General features: G+C 38.8%; 1 long non-coding RNA gene across 14 annotated transcripts; it reads right to left on the bottom strand.

The window, feature by feature from the left end:
* Window positions 1-1,588: 1,588 nt before the first annotated feature.
* LOC115769026 lies at window positions 1,589-4,814 on the bottom strand. 14 transcript variants are annotated; one of them, XR_004018676.1, is made up of 9 exons: window positions 4,583-4,811; window positions 4,491-4,531; window positions 3,772-4,429; window positions 3,552-3,719; window positions 3,342-3,486; window positions 2,394-2,464; window positions 2,119-2,332; window positions 1,952-1,998; window positions 1,589-1,899 (listed from the first exon to the last, which is right to left on the bottom strand). It is a non-coding gene; the product is annotated as an uncharacterized LOC115769026 (long non-coding RNA). The 14 variants fall into 14 exon arrangements; XR_004018677.1 differs by having other exon boundaries at window positions 3,342-3,475; XR_004018675.1 differs by having other exon boundaries at window positions 3,342-3,719; window positions 3,772-3,821; window positions 3,880-4,429.
* Between the last annotated feature and the right edge of the window lie 16,626 nt (window positions 4,815-21,440).

The raw sequence follows: 21,440 nt of genomic DNA, 5'->3' as shown, positions 1-21,440 counted from the left end.
TTTTAAACGTTATTGGCGATGGGTGCACGGGGAGAGGTGCTGCTGCTGGTGCGAGTCAAAGTCTCTCCAAGGTGCTCAAGGAATCTCAATAAAAGTTGTCGACAGGGCAACAGCACACACGCACACACACAGAAAGACGCTCTTTAGGTCTGCCAAATCAGCGCAGAGATCACACAGACATGGACTCTAAGCATAAAATTTATAAATTATTGAATCTATGAAAATATGAACATCACGTACGCGACGACGCGCGCTTCAGCTGCTTTTTGCCAGGACGAACTATTCACAACAGCAGCAGCAGCAGCACAATTACAGATACAAATGCAGGCTACAGATACAGATACAGCTACGGATACAGGCTATAGATACAGATACAAACAAGACAATCGCACAAAACGAACATACAGCCATGCACAAAAGGCAAAGTATGTGCGAGTGTGCGTGTGTGTGCGTGTGTGTGTGTGTGCGTGTGTGTGCGAGTGTGCGTACGTCAGAATATGCACAGAATTTCATTACGCTGCCTGCGTTCGTCGTTCGTTTTTATAAATAAGTTAGTTGGCAACCCTGCCAGCCTGTTTATTTGTTTGTTCGTTTGTTTGTTGTTTGTTAAAGTTTGTTCATCTGTTTCGTCGCGTTCGACGTGCTCAACATTATTGGCGGCTTCGCTGGTTACTACTACTACTACTACTACGGCATGTTGGTTGCTAGGGGGGTGCTACCCCCTCGTCCCCTCCCTTTTCCACCCTTACAAACTCTGCCCACACTCATCTTAACCATAGTTTGAAAAGGCGTCTGCCAGCAATAACGGTGCCAACTAGAAAACTTTTCTAATAATTCGTTTGATGAATTTCTTTTCCACGACAAAAAAAATATATATATATATATATAAAAAAAAACAACAAAAAAAGCAAAAGCAAAAATATATGTGCAGGAAACCATAGCTATAAGGGCAGATATATTCATTGCCTGAACGCAGATGAAGCAGCTCTTGAGGCAAACAAATCTAAAACTATGACGGGAATGCATAAGGGCGTTTTACCATATTCCAATAGAGCTGCTGTCGGTTTACCATTAAAATTGTCGCTTGATTTGCCTGTTATTGACACAAGTTCATTCAGACTTTCTCCAACTGGAGAGTTCTCCAGCGCCAAAAGTCTTGGTCTTTGTTGGGCGACCTACCTAATCTACGTAGATGCCAAACTTGGTAAATTTGGAATAGAATCGAATGTGAGTATGAAGTCGCACAGCCTTGCTAGTATGTAAAGATGTTAGTTCAGCTACGCTAGATGGCGCAAGCTCGCTCACAACAGAAGCTTCCGAAATGAAGGATGCTTCCCGACGAAACAGTGCTTATCCGATTCATTGTGGAAATTAGATGCCGCCGTGGATTTCAGAGCTTTGGGCTAAATAAAGAGGCACCTTTCCTGGCCCTTGCGAGGTCGTCAGCTTTCGTTTCTAAAGGTGCCAGCATGATCAATTACTCTGGAAAGCGTTAGTGTGTTATTTTCAAAAGCTACAGGATACAGTCCGTTGGAAATATGAGGGTGTCTGATGATCAGAGCCAATGTAAATAATGAAGAGATGCATGTATTTAGAATTCTCCTATTAATTAGGCAATTTATTGGCATAGTTATTAATAAATCATATCAATTCGATGTCTGCTCTCTGTAACCAACCTGTAATACTAAGTTGAGAATTACAATAACGATTTCACAAAGAATGTTTCCAATTTCCGACTAACAACTTAGTAGGGTCCTTCTCCAATTTTAATGAGCGACATTTGTCGTCTAAACTGATAATCAAGTATGTGTTGAGCTTCGTCTTTAAACATTTATGGATCGCATTCATTGAGCGTACACGACGCTAACTGCAACGCCCATCTCTGAACGAGGTACCGTCCTGTTACGAAAGAGTATATAAATTGGGTATAACCCAATAGGAAGGCACTTACGAATTTACCAATCCTAGAAATTTAGAAGCAGGTTTAACAACGTTCAACTGTGAAAGACAATCGAATGAGAACGAATAATTGAATTGGGATCTGTTACCCACCCACATTTACGTTCGATCATGCTTATATGCCTAAATTATATATTCACATGTTCAGCATCTACTTACCGACCGATCTCGAGCTGTTTAAATTGTGTGCTGCATGTGTAACCTATATGGAGTGGCAATCGCGTTTATGTATATTTTGTTATCTTTATAGTATTATTTGATTCAGTAGACGTTTGTGTCCTTTGTGCCGTGTCCGGTTATTATTGTAGATGCCCTATACTTGGAAGGGCTTTGTCGCATTGTTGAAAATCAAAGTGTAAAATTGTTAAGTGTGCTGAATAAAAAAGAAAATATAAATGTTAAATTGTAGTTGAAATTGTTAATATTTGACTAACCTGTTTAGCGTGAACTTAGCGTGAACCGTCTCTCGATCCCGTGTATGCGAATGCAAGGACGACAGCGGGATCTGTAAAATTGGTTTGGTTTAGTGGCATCATCAAAGGCCATTCACACTTGAACTTGTTTGGCGAAACAATATATTAAAAAAAGAAATTAAACTAAAGATAAAACCCAATTGAATAATGAACAACAAATACTGAGTCAATTTTCTAATAGAAGGAAAGAAACGACCATTGGTCAAAAAATATCACGAAACATAATTAAAATGTTGAAATTTGGTAAATTTGCTGTGTTCCGTTTAAGATTTGATTGCCAACTAAAAAGTTTTGGCAGCAGCTGCCCCTGCTCGAAATCTGGTTGAGTTTCAAATTTGCTCGGCCTGCCTAGGTAAAAAAAAAAATTCGATGAGATTTTTCACGGAGTCAAGGACGCAATGCCGGAAGAAAAGATTTATTAAGCGTCGCCGTGCTAAGAAGAAATATAATAATTTTCAATTATCTAGTACTAGCATTTCTGCCGCGACGCTTTCTGCATGCGTTTAAGCTAAGCCGGAACAATTTTTAGCTACGCTTCTCAATTGACTGCCAAAAAAACACATGCATATGATATTGTAGTTAACAAAACAATCAAATCAAAAAAAGAAATATAAATTATTTACTGTTGCAAAAAGTTGCTAGAGTTGAGCTGGCGTGCTCTCGCTGGCTAGTTCGACTCCTGGGTATCTAAGGCTCATCACATCTTGAAGCTACATTCAACTAAGCTCAAGTCAGGTGTTCAGGGCAAACTAGCGAATAAAGGCTACCAAAACTGAGCTGCCATGGGCATGATTGATCGGTGGAAAATTAAGACCTTGTATGAAAAATGTTCGTTTAGAATAACTTAGAGAAGCACTAAAATTCCCTATATATATATAAGTTATCCAACATCGAACTACTATAACGTACATGTAGCTTTATAGAAAGAATCGGTTCGTAGTTATTTTTTATTTAGTATTATCCAATTGTTTAAACCATTCATTTGCATTATTAACTGTAAGCAAGGTTCCTTCTCGAAGACATTCAAACTGACGGCAAAAACTCTGTAACCAGCCTAATATAGTTGCGGAGCTATAATCATGATGTGACATGCAAATAGTTCGAGTGTTTGCAATTTACCGACTAAAAACCTATTGGGGTGGTCTGTATCCAGGTTTAATTTAAGCGACATTTTTCGGTACAACCGACACGCTCATGTGTGAGCTTCGTCTTGACAAATTGATGGATTGCATTCATTAAGCGTTCACGACGCAAACTGCAACGCCCATCTCTGGGCGAGGTACCGTCCTACAATGAGAGGGAATATAAAATTGGAGTAACCAAATAGTTAGGTGCTTACGAGTTTTTAAATTCAGAATCCATCAGAAGCAAGTTCAACATATTGTTCAACTGTGAAAGGCAATCGAATGAGAACTAATAATTGATTTGGGATCTGTTACCCACACACATTTACGTTCGATCATGATTATATGCCTAGATTATATACATTTAAATTATATATCCACACGCTGTTTAAATTCTCTGCTGCATGTGTAACCTATATGGAGTGGCAATCGAGTTGTCATGCATATATATATATATGGGGGGGAAAGCATTTAAAGCCGAAAAGTGTGGGACTTTCACCCACTAAAACCACCACCTACTCTCCGTTTCCCTCTCGCGGAACGACCGCTAAGTATTACCTCACGAGGGGGAGATGGCATGAAAGCCTCTTCTAGGATCTTATCTAGAGTTAGAACTTGAATTGCGCTGTCTTTCAGCGCGACGCAAGGATTTGATGATTTCTGCAGCCATGTGGGTTACTGCAACCCAATTGTTTTGCGAGCTAAGTAGGATATCTATTAAGTCAGTGACTGTAAAATTTCTCCCAATTCTTTGGCTTAGCTCTTCCCGTTCAGCTGTCCTTAGTGCCGTGTCCGGTTATCATTGTAGATGCCCTATACTTAGAAGGGCTTTCTCGCATTGTTGAAAATCAAAGTGTAAAATTGTTAAGTGTGCTGAATAAAAAAGAATATATAAATGTTAAATTGTAGTTAAAATTGTTAATATTTGACTAACCCGTTTAGCGTGAACTTAGAAACCGTCTCTCGAGCCGGGATCTGCAAAATTGGTTTGGTTTAGTGGCATCAACGAAGGCCATTTATACTTACGTGCACAGAATTTGTTTGGCGAAACAACATATTAAAAAAGAAATGAAACCAAAGATAAAGCTGAATTGAATAACGTTCAACAAATGCTGAGTAAATTATTTGCTCAATTCTATAATAATAGAAATAAAGAAAACGATAATTGGCCAAAATATATCGCGAAACATAATTACAATTTTCGAATTTGGTAAATTTGTTGTGTTCCGTTGAAGATTTGATTGCTAACTAAATAGTTTTGGCAGCAGCTGCCACTGCTCGAAATCTGATTCAGCTCCAAATTGACCTGGACTACTAAGGGAAGTAAAAAAAACGATGGAGATATACAAAAGAATTTAAGTTCTTCAAGTAGGCGATGTCGGAGGAGCAGAGTGTGCGTCCTTCACCTGATTAACAAGAAATGTAATAAATATATCTGAATTATGCGCATTACTTGAGCTATGTGTGTGTGTGTGTGCGTGTGTAACTTTGAGATGCACATACACACAAACACAAACACACACACACACACATGGCAGTAGAAAACCCAGCTCTTTGGCAAATATCCTATCCAAGGCAATGTGTTTGCATTTTGTGCGTAGCCTCAGCCCCCGTTTTTGTGCCACAGCTCGTATACGTAATCTATTTAATTCAACCAAGCAAGCGTGTCAGTCATATGTGTGTCATGTGTATGCGGGTGTGTGTGTGTGTGTTTGTGTGTGTGCGCGCGCGCGTATATGTATTTGTGGAAGCTGCGTAGCTTCGCTTTGGCATTATCAACTCATAAATATTTATTGAATTTTAAGAAATTTTCAAAAATTGGTTACAGAAGTAGCCAACGGTCCAGACCAGACCGAACCAACCCAATCTCTGACCAACATCTGGATGCTGGCGCTGCGTGGGTGGCAGCTCTGACGACTTGACTATCAACACATATCCGTCATCGATTCTTCTTACCCTGCCCGGTCTGCTACTGCCTCGTCGCTGCGCCCTGCGCTGGCCGCCTGTCGTTCCGTTTGCATTCTCTTATTTGGATTATAATTTTTTCCATTTCACATATGAATGCGTTTTCCTTGGTGGCTGCTCTCGCCGCTCGCTGCTCGCCCGCTTTTCTGCCCAGTTGTCAATTTCCATTTTCATTTTCATTGCAAGTGGCAAAAGCGCCGCCTCTGGACACAAAGTTGAGCACTGCAATCCTCGGGGCACGCATTGCCGTGGCCCCTGTATTGCTTAAGTGTTCGCTCGCAGTAGCTGTCTTAACTGCGTCCGGAAAAGATTAAGGAAAATGAAAAAGCAAATGAAAAATGTTAAATTTATATTAGATATCCACTTATTGGTTAGCTGGAACAAACAACAAGACAACATTACTAAATACCACTAAGGATTTTAAGGATAAGCATTAAAAATATGTATTTTTTCCATAACAATTAGTTTATTATATTCATTTATACATCAGATTCCGCTAATATTCAAAGATCTATGCGAAAATGCATTGAAACCGATTTCCGAAACGAACAGACGGAACATGGATGGAAAAGCGATGTCTGTGTGAATTCATGTGCATGTGTGTGCGTATGTGTATAGCATGAATATATACGCATGTTCATATGGATGTATGCATGTATATGTATGTGTGTGTGTATATTATCTCATATAAAAACACAAACCAGGCTTACTTTACTTTTTAGTCCACCAGCTGTGTTGCAAATATAATAGAACGTCAGATGCCCTGCTATGCGATTCTCAAGAATTCAAGTTAGTTCCACAGGCTTTCATGCTTTCGTGGTACGTGTTGTGTTTAAAACAAGTGAGTTGGCAGACTAAGAAACCCTCTTGTTTGTAAGTATATGTGCATCTTTGTTGGGTTCTATGTATGTATGCATGTATGTGAGTGGGTATGTATGTATGCTTTTATGTATGTGTGTATGTCTGTATGTATGTATTTTTATACTCTGATAAGCTTCTCCGACCCCATAAAGTATATATATTCTTGATCAGCATCAATAGCCGAGTCGATTTAGCCATGTCCGTCTGTCTGTCCGTCCGTCCGTCCGTCCCTATGTATGAACGCAAGGATCTTAGAACCTATAAGAGCTAGAGACTTGAAATTTTAAATGTAGGTGCTCCTAGCTCCCGCTCAGATCGAGTTTGTTTCCGATAATCGATAACTTACTCCGTTCCCAAACAATTGATAAAAATCGATATCGATATCCTGTTTTTTGGGCAATTTTGGTAAATAATAAGAGCTAGAGTCACCAAACTTGACATATAGCTTCTAAAATAGAATATATATATGCATTTGATGTTGGAAGAAGAGGGTTCAGGGTATCCCCTAGTCGGGAGCTCCCGACTAAAACCTCTTACTTGTTGTTTGTAGATATGTGTTTATGTATGTCTGTGCAGATATATTTCTTCCTTTAACTGCTGCTCCTTCTGCGTGTAAATATAAGTTTAAAGAATTTAAAACCATTTTGTGAATAAACATTGCGAGTATTAATATTGACTGGAACTAACCAGCCTGCTTTGTGTAATTCAGTGTGCAGATCCTGGCTTTGTTAGCAATGGCATTGTTAGATACTTAGCAAATCATATGGAATTTAAATCTTTTGCATGTAGTTGGGTGGCATTATAAGAAGAGGTCTCATCCCAAATACAAATATAAAGCATTCAGCCAATTAATAAGAACAATTAAAAGGCTAATTAGATATATATATTAGCTCTGCGGTATATGGACTATAAAGGCTTTGCAATTTCCAGTTCCTTTCGCCCCGTTTCGCTACTCAACAACATCTTTCGCACATGCAATTGAACACTTTGGTGTTTGTAATTATGAAATGAACTTTGACCAGGTACGCGACCAATATGCTCTTTGCCCTTTTAATCGCATTAAATGCTCATATTGCCGTTTATTCAACTATGCCCCAACCCAGATCCGACCAAGCCCCCACCCGTGCAACCCCTTCAGAGCATATGAAGCTATTTGGAGTTACGCTCACGCTCACGCTCACACGCCCACTGCCCACAAAATGCAAAATTAACTTGTTGATATGACGATGCAAAACGAATGGGCTTAGGGTGAGACAGTGTAAGGGGGTTACGGAGTTTGGAGCTTGAGTTGGCTTGGGTTCGGCTGGGTTGTGGGGGTTTTGGTTATGGGGAATACCCATCTGATGGCAGTTTGAAAATCGTTTCGTGTTCGAATCTTATTAGTGGCTTATAATTACAATTGTATACAGGCCAATTATGTTACGAGACAAAGCGAGTGCGACTCACACACACACAACAAGACACATACGCACACACAGGTGCGACTGTATGTGTAGCTAATTAACCAACGTCAGAAATGGCCGTTAAGTGCCTGAGTATGTGTGTGTGTGTGTGTTTGATTGTGTGTGCGTTGCAAGTATCTCGATAATGATGTTCATTTTGCAAGCAAATCTCATAGTACACACACACACAGCGCAGTATTTATGTAAATGGAGACAGCAATTTATGCATATGTGTTTGTTGCATAAGTTAGCGCTCAGATAATTAAGCAACCAACAGCCGCCCACAACACCCGCCACACCCACCACACCCACCACACCCACCACACCCACCACACTTGCACACCGCCAGCGTACGCTTTGTGCAGCGAAGCAGGAGTCACCACTTGAGTGTATTTTGTAATCAAATCCACGTCTGAAATCCTTCTATGGTCGATAATTTCATTTTAAGACCCGTTTTGATTACAAATTACAGCACACGGACATCATGGCAGCACACTTTGCACAGCAGCATCCATTATGATGGACCTTATCCGGGAAATCCTACACCAAGGCCCTAACACCTGCATTCTGCCAGCTCTGAGTTTTCCTGCCAATCTGACAGATTTTCATTGTTCTAAGCAGTTGATGTCCATATGCTTGTTTCTGGTTACTATTTTAATGTGAATCTTTCAATTATGACATGTTCCGTAAATGCAAAACCTGACAGCATCATTCTGGGTCCAAGCCCATAACTCGGTCAAATCTCATCACGAGACTTGGCTATTTGTTCGTGGTTTGGCCTCTAGATCAATTTGGCATCTAAATCCAGCAACATTATTCAAATCGGTCAAATCTTATCCGATTTCTACGAGGTTTGACCCTTTTACGTACCACGAGCAGGGCCGGAGTATACCCAGTAGTATATATATATATATATAGAATATCATATGATAAATACTCTAAATTGGCCAAAAAATGAGTTCAAAGTTTCATTTCGTTTTCAACAAATGTATCTTGACCAAGGTCGTCAGGTAATTTTCGTCTGCTTAAGAGATGTTTAATTGTGGAGAAAAGCGCATGGCTTGGCTTATTTAGTTTTCATAGAAAATGTATTTTTTTTTAAAGTTATTTTTCAGATAACAAGTTTTATTACTGTTGTTCTATTTATGAATATAATAAGACCAATAAAGTAGAAAGTATGTAAAATATATACTTTATGCATTTTGCATTGTTAGACAGAAAACAAAGACGCGAACCACAACCTTGGTTGTGGAAAACCCAGTTCTCGAGCCGAACCTTAAGCGCAGACATTAGTTCGAACTTCATATAATTTTTATTCGACTGTCAGCTTATTTATTTTTATACCCTGAACCCATTAAAAATGGGTATAAGGGTATATTGTATTTGTGCAAAATCCAAATGCATGTAACAGGCAGAAGGAAGCATCTCCGACCCCATAAAGTATATATATTCTTGATCAGCATCAATAGCCGAGTCGATCTAGCCATGTCCGTCTGTCTTTCCGTCCGTCCGTCCGTATGTATGAACGCAAGGATCTCAGAACCTATAAGAGCTAGAGACTTGAAATTTTAGATGTAGATGCTCATAGTTCCCGCGCAGATCGAGTTTCAGGGTATCCCCTAGTCGGGAGCTCTCGACTAGAACCTATTACTTGTTCTATATGCCGACTGCTTTCCTTTAATAAATGTTAATTTTTGTCAGAGTTTCACATTGTTATTCTCATCTTCATCTTCTCCATTAGCTGCAACATTTAATTCCTATAATTATATACTCTCTAGAACTAAGACATGTCGACTGCCGATAATAAAGTTTTAATTGTAATTTATCTACTTAATTAGTTTCAGTTAAGTTGTTTCTTTTAATTGGTTTAGTTTTTCCTAGAATTTTCTGGATTTTGTTTACTTGAATTAAGTTGACACTTTACATATACTTATCTTTTATTTAGCTAGAGCTTTCCACCTATCTAACACGTAACACGTTGGTTTACTTGATTGGCTTGCTACGCATTCTCCGCAATTTAGATAGACTTTATTAGATAGACTTTATTGTAGATAAGTAATTTGTAGGTCAAACTTATTTGGTAAATATTTATCGTTACATGGCGTGCTTTAGGATCTATGTAATGAAGTTAAGAATCTGTTTAAATAACATCGCGCTGCAAAATCAGACACTCCGAAGCTGTACAGAACTCTTATAACTTATAAGGACTGCCATAAACACACTCTCTTATGCAAGGAACTGCGACGGCGTCAAATGCAAAGAGTAAATTGTAAATGTTTAACAGCCAAAGAGTGATTCGCTGTTAAATCGGTTAGGCTTAAGGCAAATAACGCTAAGCATCCAGCCTCTATGATAACTGGCAGAGAGTCGTATCTCTTATACGCAGGGTGTGTGTCATGGCTAACCATGTTAGAGCTACGCGGGGGTAAATTAAATCTACTTGGGGGTGGTTAGCCATCTGTTTTCTATAGTAAATACAGTGTATCAAAGAATAGCTTAAATTTTTAAATAACGTTGCAAATAAATACTAACAGCGCCTTTTATGGCGGTCCAAGTTCTGGTATACATATAACAACTGTTATACTCGCACATTTTAGACACCGGCTGAGCACAAAGAGCGCGTGGCTCTCTTTGTGCTGCCGCTGCCTCTCTTTCTGTTAAATCTCGCTGCTAAGTTAACAGCGCGTGTGACACTTACAGCGTGCAATATTCACTAGCTATTACATAACTGTTATACAAGCCGCCAAGCACTTGCCGCACAGACAGACAAGCAATACGCCAGGCCTAGCCAGTGAACAAAATAATGCTAAGGGTTTTATAAAAATACAAAAAATAATGTAACATATCGATGGGCTACACACGCACGCTGCAATTTAAAACTGGCTTGTAAACCTCATTGTAAGTTTAATTTGCGTGTGTTTAACATGAATGAATGAGCATAACATGAGTATATACTTTTATTTTATAAGATATTTTATAAGATATTTTATAAAGATATTTTACATATTTGCACCAACTGAAAAAATAAAACTAAAACTTGTTGAATACAAGGGCAGGTCGACTCAAATGTTGGGCATATTTCACGCCCTAACCCGAACCCGGCACTATCTAGAAAATTTCGCTTAGAAATTCAATATCTATACGTGCCTGTGTGCGTGCGAGTGTGTGTCTGTCTGTGTGTGTGTGTGGGTTGGTGGGTGTGGGCCAATTGCCTCGGCTGCCTGAGCGCCTAAAAAGCAGACATAATTAGTTTACGACGAGATTTTTGCTTCCCTTTTGGGGCAACACTTGGCTGCTGCATGTTACAAAGTCCTTGCGACACTTTCAAAAGAAAATATTCACATTAAAAAGAAATATTATTAAAGCGCAATGGCAAATGATGCCCAAATTGTTTATTTCTTAGCTTTATCCCTACGTTAATAGGCCAATGGGCTAAACTTGCCAATCTCTGAAACTTTAAAAGAACTTGAAAATTGGCATGTGGGTGCTTCTGTACACTTGTATACCCCTTGTAAGCGCAATGTAGAGGGTATTGGCATTTTCAAATGAAATGTGCTACGCATAAAGGAACACACTTTGAAGCAATAAGGCATATATATATTCTTGATCAGATTTCCCCAGCCTTATAGCTAGCTCATATGTGTTTTCGAGACGACCAGATCGAATCACTATATCATATAGCTGCCGATGTTTCTATTTCATATTGAATTGTTGTGAGTGTGCATAAACTTAGCCCTGGCCATAGAAGATGATATTTGATTATATTCCAAATAGATTTCGTTTTTGAATATTCTTTAATCAAATGTGAACTCAACAGGATTGAAAAATTTCACGTAAATGTAACAGATCTAAGAAAGACAAGAAAACGAATATTTATGCTTGAAATAAGCATAAAACCTTTGAAAAGTGCAATATTTCTTAGCTTGAGCCCAGTCTTTAGGAATTTCGGCATTATAAGAAAATACTGTTGACTATGGATATTGAAAATTTTCAGAACGACAGGACTTTAACACTTTTTCTACTAGATTTAAGTTAAAACATTGAAGTTTTTTCCGGAATGATATATTTTTGTATGATATATATTTTTATACCCTGAACCCATTAAAAATGGGTATAAGGGTATATTGTATTTGTGCAAAATTCAAATGTATGTAACAGGCAGAAGGAAGCATCTCCGACCCCAGAACCTATAAGATCTAGAAAGAAGAGGGTTCAGGGTATTCCCTAGTCGGGAGCTCCCGACTAGAACCTCTTACTTGCTTTCATTGAAAGCTCGCTGAATTATAATGTCTTAATTTCCGTTTCAATTCCTTTTATTTCGATGCATTTGAATTGCCCATATATCATGCTCTACATTAAATTCTTTGACGCGCTCTCCTGATTTCTTAGAGCATTTATGACAGATTTATTAGGCTCAATAATTGTAAAGAATGTGCATGAATTCAAAAACTTTTCACATTTGGTTTCCTTAACAGTTTTGATGTATAAATCATTCATTTGCATATGCTCACAGCCCTTTCTCTCTGTTTCTATCTGCCTGTTTCCTTATCCGGTTCGTTATTGATGTACATTTTGAAAAGTGCTAAAATATTAAAGCTAATTGTATGCAAGATATGATTTTTATTCGCAACGCGAGCGCCTGTGTGTGTTAGTCTGCGTGGTTGGAAAAATCAAAATTTTACACTCTGTTACACATTCCTAAAGGCTGCACAAAGTTACGTCAAATGCGAGCGAAGCAAGCGGCTCGCGGGCAGACGGTAAGGGGCTAGTGAATTGGGCTTGAGGCTGCAGTGTGGCAGGGGGTGGGTGGGTAGGCAGCGTTAAGGGGCAGTGCTTATGTGTATGTAGATATGTGTATCTATGTGTGCTTAAGTGCGTGTTTATGGCGCAATAAAACAGACCCTAACAGGCTAGTACACGCACACACACACACACACACGGCAATCGCAGTGGCTGCTGTTGCATGCCGCCAGCCAAATGAAGCAACCAAAACGAGCGGCCCAAAACGCAGAACCCGAACCCGAACCCGAACCCAGATCCACAGACACGAGCCAAAAGAGCAGCCAGCTGTCTGGCTGGCCGGTTGTCTGGCAGTCTGTCTGGCAATCTGGCAGAGTCGTCTGGCAGCCAGCATCTTTGGCTGTGTCTTTCCGCTTGTCTGCGGCGCATTTATGACTTCCACACACACACACACACACACACCCACACACGCGCAAGACTATGGCTGCATAGCCTGCATATAGGCGCATAGACATATGTCTTATCACACACACACACCCACCCAAACACACACACACACACACATACATACGCGAACGGCACTCTGGCCTGCTGTCAAATGCCATACTAAACCGATAATCCAATCATAAGTTATAGTCAAATGAGTTTGCTCTTCAATAAATTTTCGCCAACATCTTATTTTTTATGCCCTTCCTAAAAGCTGCATGAAGTGCTCACCATATTTGCAACACTAAATGGTATACCCGGCTCTATATATATCATATATATATATATATATATATATATATATATATATATATATTATATATATCTGTAGGAAATGTATATACTTACTTGTATAGCTGAACTAGATCTATCGGCTAACAATATTATATGTCTCTCTTTGAACTATGAGTCAAAATTGAATGCCTGTTTGAAGGGCTTAAAAAAAGCATAACATTGGTAGTGGTATGAATAGAAAGAAATAATAGTAATAGCAAGTATTAGTAATAAAAATAATAGAGGAAATCTATCTATTAGGTATAGTTCAGTACATTATCTATCGAAATATTATTTGCTGTATAGAATCATTTCTTTTTTAACGTCATAAAATACGATTCCTTGGTATTCCCTTATATAATTATACGGTTACCAAAGACTGTGTTCTCCCAATACTTGAATTATAATTTGGTTATATTGTCAGCTCCCAACCAAGTCGCCAATCTATCTGAACTAACTACTCAACCAAGCGATGCAGATAAAACTTGATCTATATGATATATGGTAAATATATCTTAGATTTGAGCAAGTCTACAAATTGAAAAGGAAAGGGATGCTTAACTATATCTTACTGCTGCTAGTGATTGTTCATGCTCGCGAGTATCATGAGTGTATATACATATAGTCAGTATATTTATATACAATAAATATCTGTATATAACTAATTGTTAGAGCAATAAAGATGCAACACGCACAAGTATAATTTCTCTTTTGGTTTCAAATTGTTTTGGTGATTTTGCAGCATTGGCAAAAACCTTGAGTTTGGTCTGTTGAGAATTCGCCAGTAGAATAGAAAAATAGAGATAGATACAGAAAGAGAGAGAGAGGAAGAGAGCCTTTGCTCATCTAACACGTTTCATATAACACGAAACCAATTAGCCAGCTAGTCGACAAGTTGTCAGCTACTCAAATTTAACACAGTGCACAACTTGCAACTGGCAACGCGCAGCGTGCAACGTGCAACGTGCAACAACTTACCACAGTGCAACGCAAATGGCAGCCATTTGGCCAGTTCCACAAGATGCCAACACCACCTGGCCGATTGCCGGACCTGAACTATGCATGTGCCCAGGCGGAACTGTTGGACACTTAACCATTTGCCCGCCCACGGCAATTGCCGCCAACGAGGCCCTGAAATAGTTGCTCGAGTCTGAAATGGGCCCATCTGCTGCGAAATGGCGCTACATGAGATGGTTATAACTTATGACAATTTGATGACAAAACGGAAAACTATCGGAATTTGTGCTTTTCATATGAATTCGTTGTATTTATATATCAACTAACGTGGCTTAATGGCAAAACAACAGAGCTTCTAAACTTTTTTACACCGCACCAGCTAGAAGCTGGAAAGAAATTTCTTTATTAACCATGAAATGTATCCTAAGCCGGATAAGTTACATATCTTTGACGATTAACAGCCTAAGTCTTAAGAGCTGGGAAGCAAAAATTCTTGCAATTGGGCTTGTGAAAAATTTCACTCGTAATTGTGGGAAAATGGATGAAACCTTTTTATTTATTCGATCTGTTTCAAAATAGTTTTTGAAGATCTTTGGGAAAAATCATAAAACATAAATAACATATATTTCTTTGACACCTTACTATGCGATTCTCATAATTTAGTAGGCAGGACTTACAGGTTTTCTTTGTCTCACTCTAGTTTACCTTCCATATCCATCTCTTTCTTTATCTCGTTCTCTCTGTTTTCCTTTATCTCTCTCTCTCTCTCTCTCTCTCTCTCTTTCCCTCTCTCTCACTTTTTTTATCTCTCTCTTGTATAAAATAATTGAAGAATGCATGTTTCAATACGCCCTGCTTTGCGGTTCTCATAAATTCTCGCTATTTCACGCTTTCTTTCCCTCTTTCCACTTTCTCTGTAGAAACTTAGCTATACGAACTGAACTTTAGGCCTTTGCTTGAAGCGTGAGCTAGAATATTACACAGAAAGAGTGCTGTACTATAAAAACATACAGCTCATCTATAAATATGAGCACTTGCTGTTGTTATATATGAAATCCATAGATTGACTGCATAACTAATTAGCTAAGGGAGCTCGAAACTGAAGGCGGAGAGTTGGCCCTTCTGTGTGGCTGCTCCAGAGGACAATTTAACCAACTGGCCAACATTTTGCGCAGCAAATTTCATAAACGTGGAAAATAAGCAAACGGACACATGTGTGTGTGTGTGTGTGTGCGTGTGGGCGGGTGTGCGTGTGATAATATCTATGTATAAGGGTAAGTCTGTGAGGGTGTGTGGGCGTGCGTTTGTGTGTGTGTGTGTGGCTTTTATTGAAAAACGTAATAAGCCCATGCCGCAGTCAACGTACATATGTCGCGGGTTTCCTTTTGTATTGTCATTGGCGTCGATGTCCTTGTTGTAGTCCTTGTTGTTGTTGCTCCTGCTGCTGCTGCTGCTGCCGCTCGTTGTTTTTGTTGTTGTTCGGTGTCGTTTTATGTGTATGTTGCCCTTATGCGTGTGTGTAGTAACTATTAGAAAAGAGCAGCAGCAGCAGCAGCCGCAACAGGAGCAACAGGATTGCTGCCGCTGTCCCGCCAAACCCCGCTCCTCACGCATTGCCCTTTGGCTGACTTTTGAAGTTTTGCACACGAACAGCGGCTGCCAGCGGCTCCATATATATACTTTTTTTTCTTTCGACTATGGCCTGGGCTGGCCGGCAAGCGTTTGTGATGTCCTGCAAATGTCCCTCTTAACAACGTGCCCACTCTGCATGTGTGTGCAAATATGTGTGTGCATGTGTGCACTCTTCTTTTGTTACAACGATTTTTGCGCAATTTCTTTTGTGCTTTGTGCTTTGTGCGGTGCTGCGGCTCTGCTGTCATAACTGTCGCTCTTTCTGTTGTCCACAACGACAAGGACAACGGGCACCACGGCCAACGATGTGGATGACGACGTGCACGTTGCTCTTGCTGCTGCCACTGCCGCTGCTGTTGCTGTTGCTGTTGCTGCCGCTGAGCACATGCAATTAGTGCCAAATGTTTCCATATTTTTGCGAACACACAAACACACACACACACACACGCACGTCGAGAGCAAGTGAGTGGTGTCCAGTCCACAGTTGACCACACCATTCCGAGCAGCGTGCAGCATTCACTGACAAAACATCGCATCCTGCACCCTGCACCCCTGCACCCTGCACCCTGCTACCCCTGACACCCTGCCACCCTTGCACCCACTCGCAACCGCAGCAATCGTCCAATGTGGCAGCAAAAAAAAAAAAAAAAAATTTGGAAAGAAAAGAGCAACATTTTTCGTTTCATTGTTGCCAGGCTCAGGCGCAATAACAACGAATTGTTGCATATCCTTACTGAGAAATGCAACAAATGGGTTTTTGCCTATTCCCACAAATCTGTATGCATATTACAAAGTATGACAAATTTTAACAAAAGTGCGTGTTCAAATATTCCATTAATACGTGCCGAACAAATGATCGACTTTCTTAGTCTATTAAAAATTAAAATTTAGGTTTATGCTGTTAAAATCAAATCTAACGAGCACAGTATTTCGTACAGGGTACCACGATAACTATTTATAAAGTGACTAATTGACTAATCGATTAACTCGATTATTGTTAGCTATTCATCGATTTCAGACAGCTTACACCAATACTAACATACGCCCAACCGCTTGCGATAGTCGACAGGCTCCGATTTCGGTGGGGCCTCTCATGGCCGGATGGAGAATGGCCATAGTGCCGGGCGGCTGGCTGTGTAAACGGCCGTAACATTCTGCACATATCCTTTCAGTGTGTGCGTGTATGGTTAATTATACATTTTGCATACATGCACATGTGTGTGTGTGTGTGTGTGTGTGTGTGTACACATACAGCAATGTGCTTTTAGCTGTGTATGTGCACATATCCGATTTCATATGGCCGAACCTCGATAGCAATATGCGTTCGAATATATATATATATATATATTTATTTATTTATTTATATATATTTTTGTTTTCGTTTTGGAACTGGGCTGCCTTTTGTTACATGCATCGCTCACTTCATAATTATGTAGCTATTTTTAGGCATTTTGGCGCAGGAAGTGCGCGTGACGCTCGTCCATATAATGGCTCCGGGACCTGTTCACTGGCCCAGTTATCTATTGTTAAGTATTTCACAATACACACACACACACACACGCACACACACACATGAGTCGGTATATGTTGACGTATGGGTGCTTATTTGTAAGGCCTTGACATCGTTTCTGTTTAGGCAGCACCTAGGCGACTAACTTCTTTTTTATTTGCAGTTGCTCCGTAATGTATGCTATACATATTTTCAATGTATTAATTCGTTTGCTAAATAGTTTACTTAGACGCTTCTTGATTTGTGGTGTGCGTTAAGGTCATTTATATTGTCCATATCGTACCTAACGTACCTCATCATAAATTGTAATTGTTGTAGTTTGGAATTCGATTTCTGTAGTGAGTAAGATCGCATTCAACTGACGTTTCTTTTCTTGAGCAGAATTGTCTTTTAAACAGCCAGTTAATTCTAGCTATATAGCTTTAATCTATGCCTAACTAATAAGATCCATTTTTCTACTAAGATTTTAACATACTCGTCTCCTTTTCTTTCATTCCGACTCATTTTTTAATATTTTAATATACTTTATCTTGCTCTTACCCTGCTGCTCCTTTTCCATGTTCGTCTTGCTCTTTATGATTGTCTTCATGCCCAATCTGTGCTTTTTTACATAACTATCTTGTTTTACTTAACTTGTTTTATTTTTCTTATTTCAACTTGGCTTCTCGTAGTTTATATATTTTATGTCCTTCCTAATCTTCACCATCTTCTACGTACTTCACTTCTTCCTTATGAATATATTTATGTATCATGCATATTCGCATTCTACTTAAACATACTTTATAGAGACTTTTCTTCTAATTCTAATTATGAATATTCAACTTCTTCTCATACAAACTTATCTTTTACGTACATTTTGTTCTTTCTTAGTATGTACACTCATTTTCTTATTCAATATTCGTATTCTTCTCTTATTCATCGCATTTCTTCTTATTGTTTATACTTATCTTCTTTATCTGTTAGAGACTTAAATCTTTCGTTATAAATGTATTCATCTTGCTTTATGCATACCCTTTTTTTTTCTCAAGCATAAAGTTTCTCTTCTCATTTTTATTATGCGTGCTCGTATCTTTACATCTTCTTGTACGCGCTTATCTTTCCCTTCTTATGGAATGCATCTTAGCATCCAGTTTGTTTTGTTCACACTCGTAATTTATGGATGCTGGGGCAATTCTTCAATTTGTTTGTTTTCTGTGACGCCTTGGCCTAGGCTTATTAGGCTTGGATTGTGGCCCCAGTTTCCGATGCGCTACTGCAGCAGTCCCTAGCAAAACCCTGGCAAACCCTTACCCCCACTGCATCAGCCATCTCCAACCCCAAGCAACGTTTAGTCTGCTGCATCATTTATCATGTGAAATGCGCCAGACACAACAGCCAATCAGACCAGCCCCAGGACTGAACGCAGCGCCTGTTGTTGGTCTCTGGCTCGATCTGGGTCTGTCTGGGTCTGGGGCAGGGTCTACCCCCTAGACTATGCACTGGACCGACAGCTGCACTGGATATTGCCTGGCCATGGCAATGGCCCTGCTGCTGGTTCTGCGTCCTGTTCCCGGCTTTGGCTTTGGCTTTGGCCCCCATAAAAACAAGTGCAAATGCAATTTGAAAACAACATTGTGTCAGGAGTTGGGCGGACGACTTGCTAGCTGGCCATGGGCTTAACGGTATTTGGTAATTAATAGGCCATATAATGTACGATATGACCGTGTGTGTGTGTGTGTGTGTCTGTCTGTGTGTGTCTGCACTGTGCGCCAGGGGTTTTTATGATTTAAATTGTGCGCCTGAAATACAATAATAACTCCGGGCACTTGGCAAACAAATAAATTAATTGAGCTGCATGAATGGCTCTCTGCTCTCTCAGTCTCTGATTTCTAGCTCTGCCCTGCTTTCTCTCTCTCTCTCCCTCTGTCTTTCTCTCACTCCCTAGCTCATACTATCTCGCTCTGATTATGGGAAAGTATTTGTGAAAGAAATATGAAGTGATAGAAATTCAAACTACGAACGCTAACCCGCCACCAACAACAACGAATAAGTGAAAATACTGCAGCGGATATAATCGACTGCGCAATACTCTATTGTCAGTGTGGAAAAACTGCTTAAAACGGAAATATAACTCTTGAAGTGTGTAAAACTGGAGGAAACAATACAAAAAAAATTCGGATGTTGAATTGGGCTATGAAATATAATTATTTTTCATTTTATAAGTTTTGTATTTATTATTACTATTTTTATCATTATTATAATTATTTTAATATTATTATTGTCATTATCATTATCTTAATTATTATCATTATCATTATCATTATCATTATCATTATCATTATCATTATCATTATCATTATCATTATCATTAGCATTAGCATTATCATTATCATTATCATTATCATTATCATTATCATTATCATTATCATTATCATTTTCATTTTCATTTTCATTATCATTATCATTATCATTATCATTATCATTATCATTATCATCATTATCATTATTGTTACTATTATTATTAAGATCATTATAAATGATATTATTGCTATTAATATTATTATTATTTTTAATATTATTACTGTGATTATTTGTACTATTAAATAATATAAAACGAACACAAAACTAAAAACCAATATAGCCCGTTGTCCCTTGCAAACAGAGCATAACAACGTTCAGTCATTCAATCGGCCCGCATGCATTGAACAAATTTAATTGAACGACCAGAGCAGAAGACGAGCAGAGGGGAAACTGGCACTGCCAAAGGATCAGGCAACTATTAGCAGTATGTGCATGGATAGGGTAACTAGCCGGAGTGCAGACCGAGGTGTGGGTAAGTGTATAGGCTGTGTAGCATAAAAGGCGGCTTTTTATTGCAAAAACAGATATGTATTATCAAATGCAGCTGTTGCAAATTTATTTGTTGTTGGTACGTTTGTTGTTGTTTTTGTGCTTACGACGTCCATAAGTCAGTTAAATAAATCATTGGAGCAACTAAAAATAAATCTATAAATTCATGCATCTGCGTAGGTCAAGAGACCAGTTTCCACTCCCACTCTATTAATTTGTCTATTTAGTTAGTTAATATTAGTTGAGTCAAGTAAAGTTGAATACAACTGAGCCGAAGATTAGCTAAACAATTGCACAATACTTCTACTAAATAATACGCTATTCAATAAAAGGTTATGTTTCCTAACCAAAATACTAAGAAATGGCATAATGATTGAAAATGTTTGGAAAACCAAATTGGTTTTGTAATCTTAACCAATTATTCTATTTGCATCTGCATTACATAATACGATGGGAGTTCTGGTCATAACAATTTAACTAGACTTCAAGTTCGAGTGCAAATTTTTTGTTCTATTTAGTTTTAGCATGCATTTTCTGCGTATTCATGTCGAAAAGTTTTGAGGGAGTGTCTGACTAAGCGGCTTTGCAACGCTTCAGTAATGAATTCAATTCATGAAAGTTCATTTATATTTTGCGTATAGGTAATTATACATTATATTAGAATGCTAAGCATTAAAACTTTAATTAGGGATGCACAGGTGCCTGTAACACACACCTGCGAGCACTTAATAGCCTCAACTTCTTGGGGTTTCCATATTCAAAACGTATATAACTTATATTCAAACTAAATTGGGAGGATTGAGTCAGGCAATTAGCCAATATTAATAATATAGTTTTGCAATTAGGTTTGCAACTAGGCTGTAACTTAACAATGTTATTTTGGCAGCCTTCGCTTGATATTTGTTTTTATTAACTGTAATTATCCTAAACCTCCTTTGGCAAGGCATTGTTATTAATTCAAACTGAGTTATGAGGATTGAGTCGAGCCAAATAACTTATATCGGGAATATAGTTTTGCAAATAGGCTTACTACCAGGCTGCTACTTTACCATGACACTTTAAATCCATCCACTTGATGCTTGGTTTTACTGACAGTCATAATCCTTTTTGCTTATGTATTTCAATTATTAACCATTAATCCATTAACTGCGCTACATATGAATAGTATTTGTGGTACCTCATATTAAAT

The sequence above is a fragment of the Drosophila novamexicana genome, unplaced genomic scaffold, assembly GCF_003285875.2.
Source record: "Drosophila novamexicana strain 15010-1031.04,08,12 unplaced genomic scaffold, DnovRS2.1 tig00002170-arrow-arrow-pilon, whole genome shotgun sequence".
Classification (NCBI taxonomy): Eukaryota; Metazoa; Arthropoda; class Insecta; order Diptera; family Drosophilidae; genus Drosophila; species Drosophila novamexicana.
Note: the sequence above shows the minus strand (reverse complement) of the source record. Positions and strands in the feature narration are given on the sequence as shown.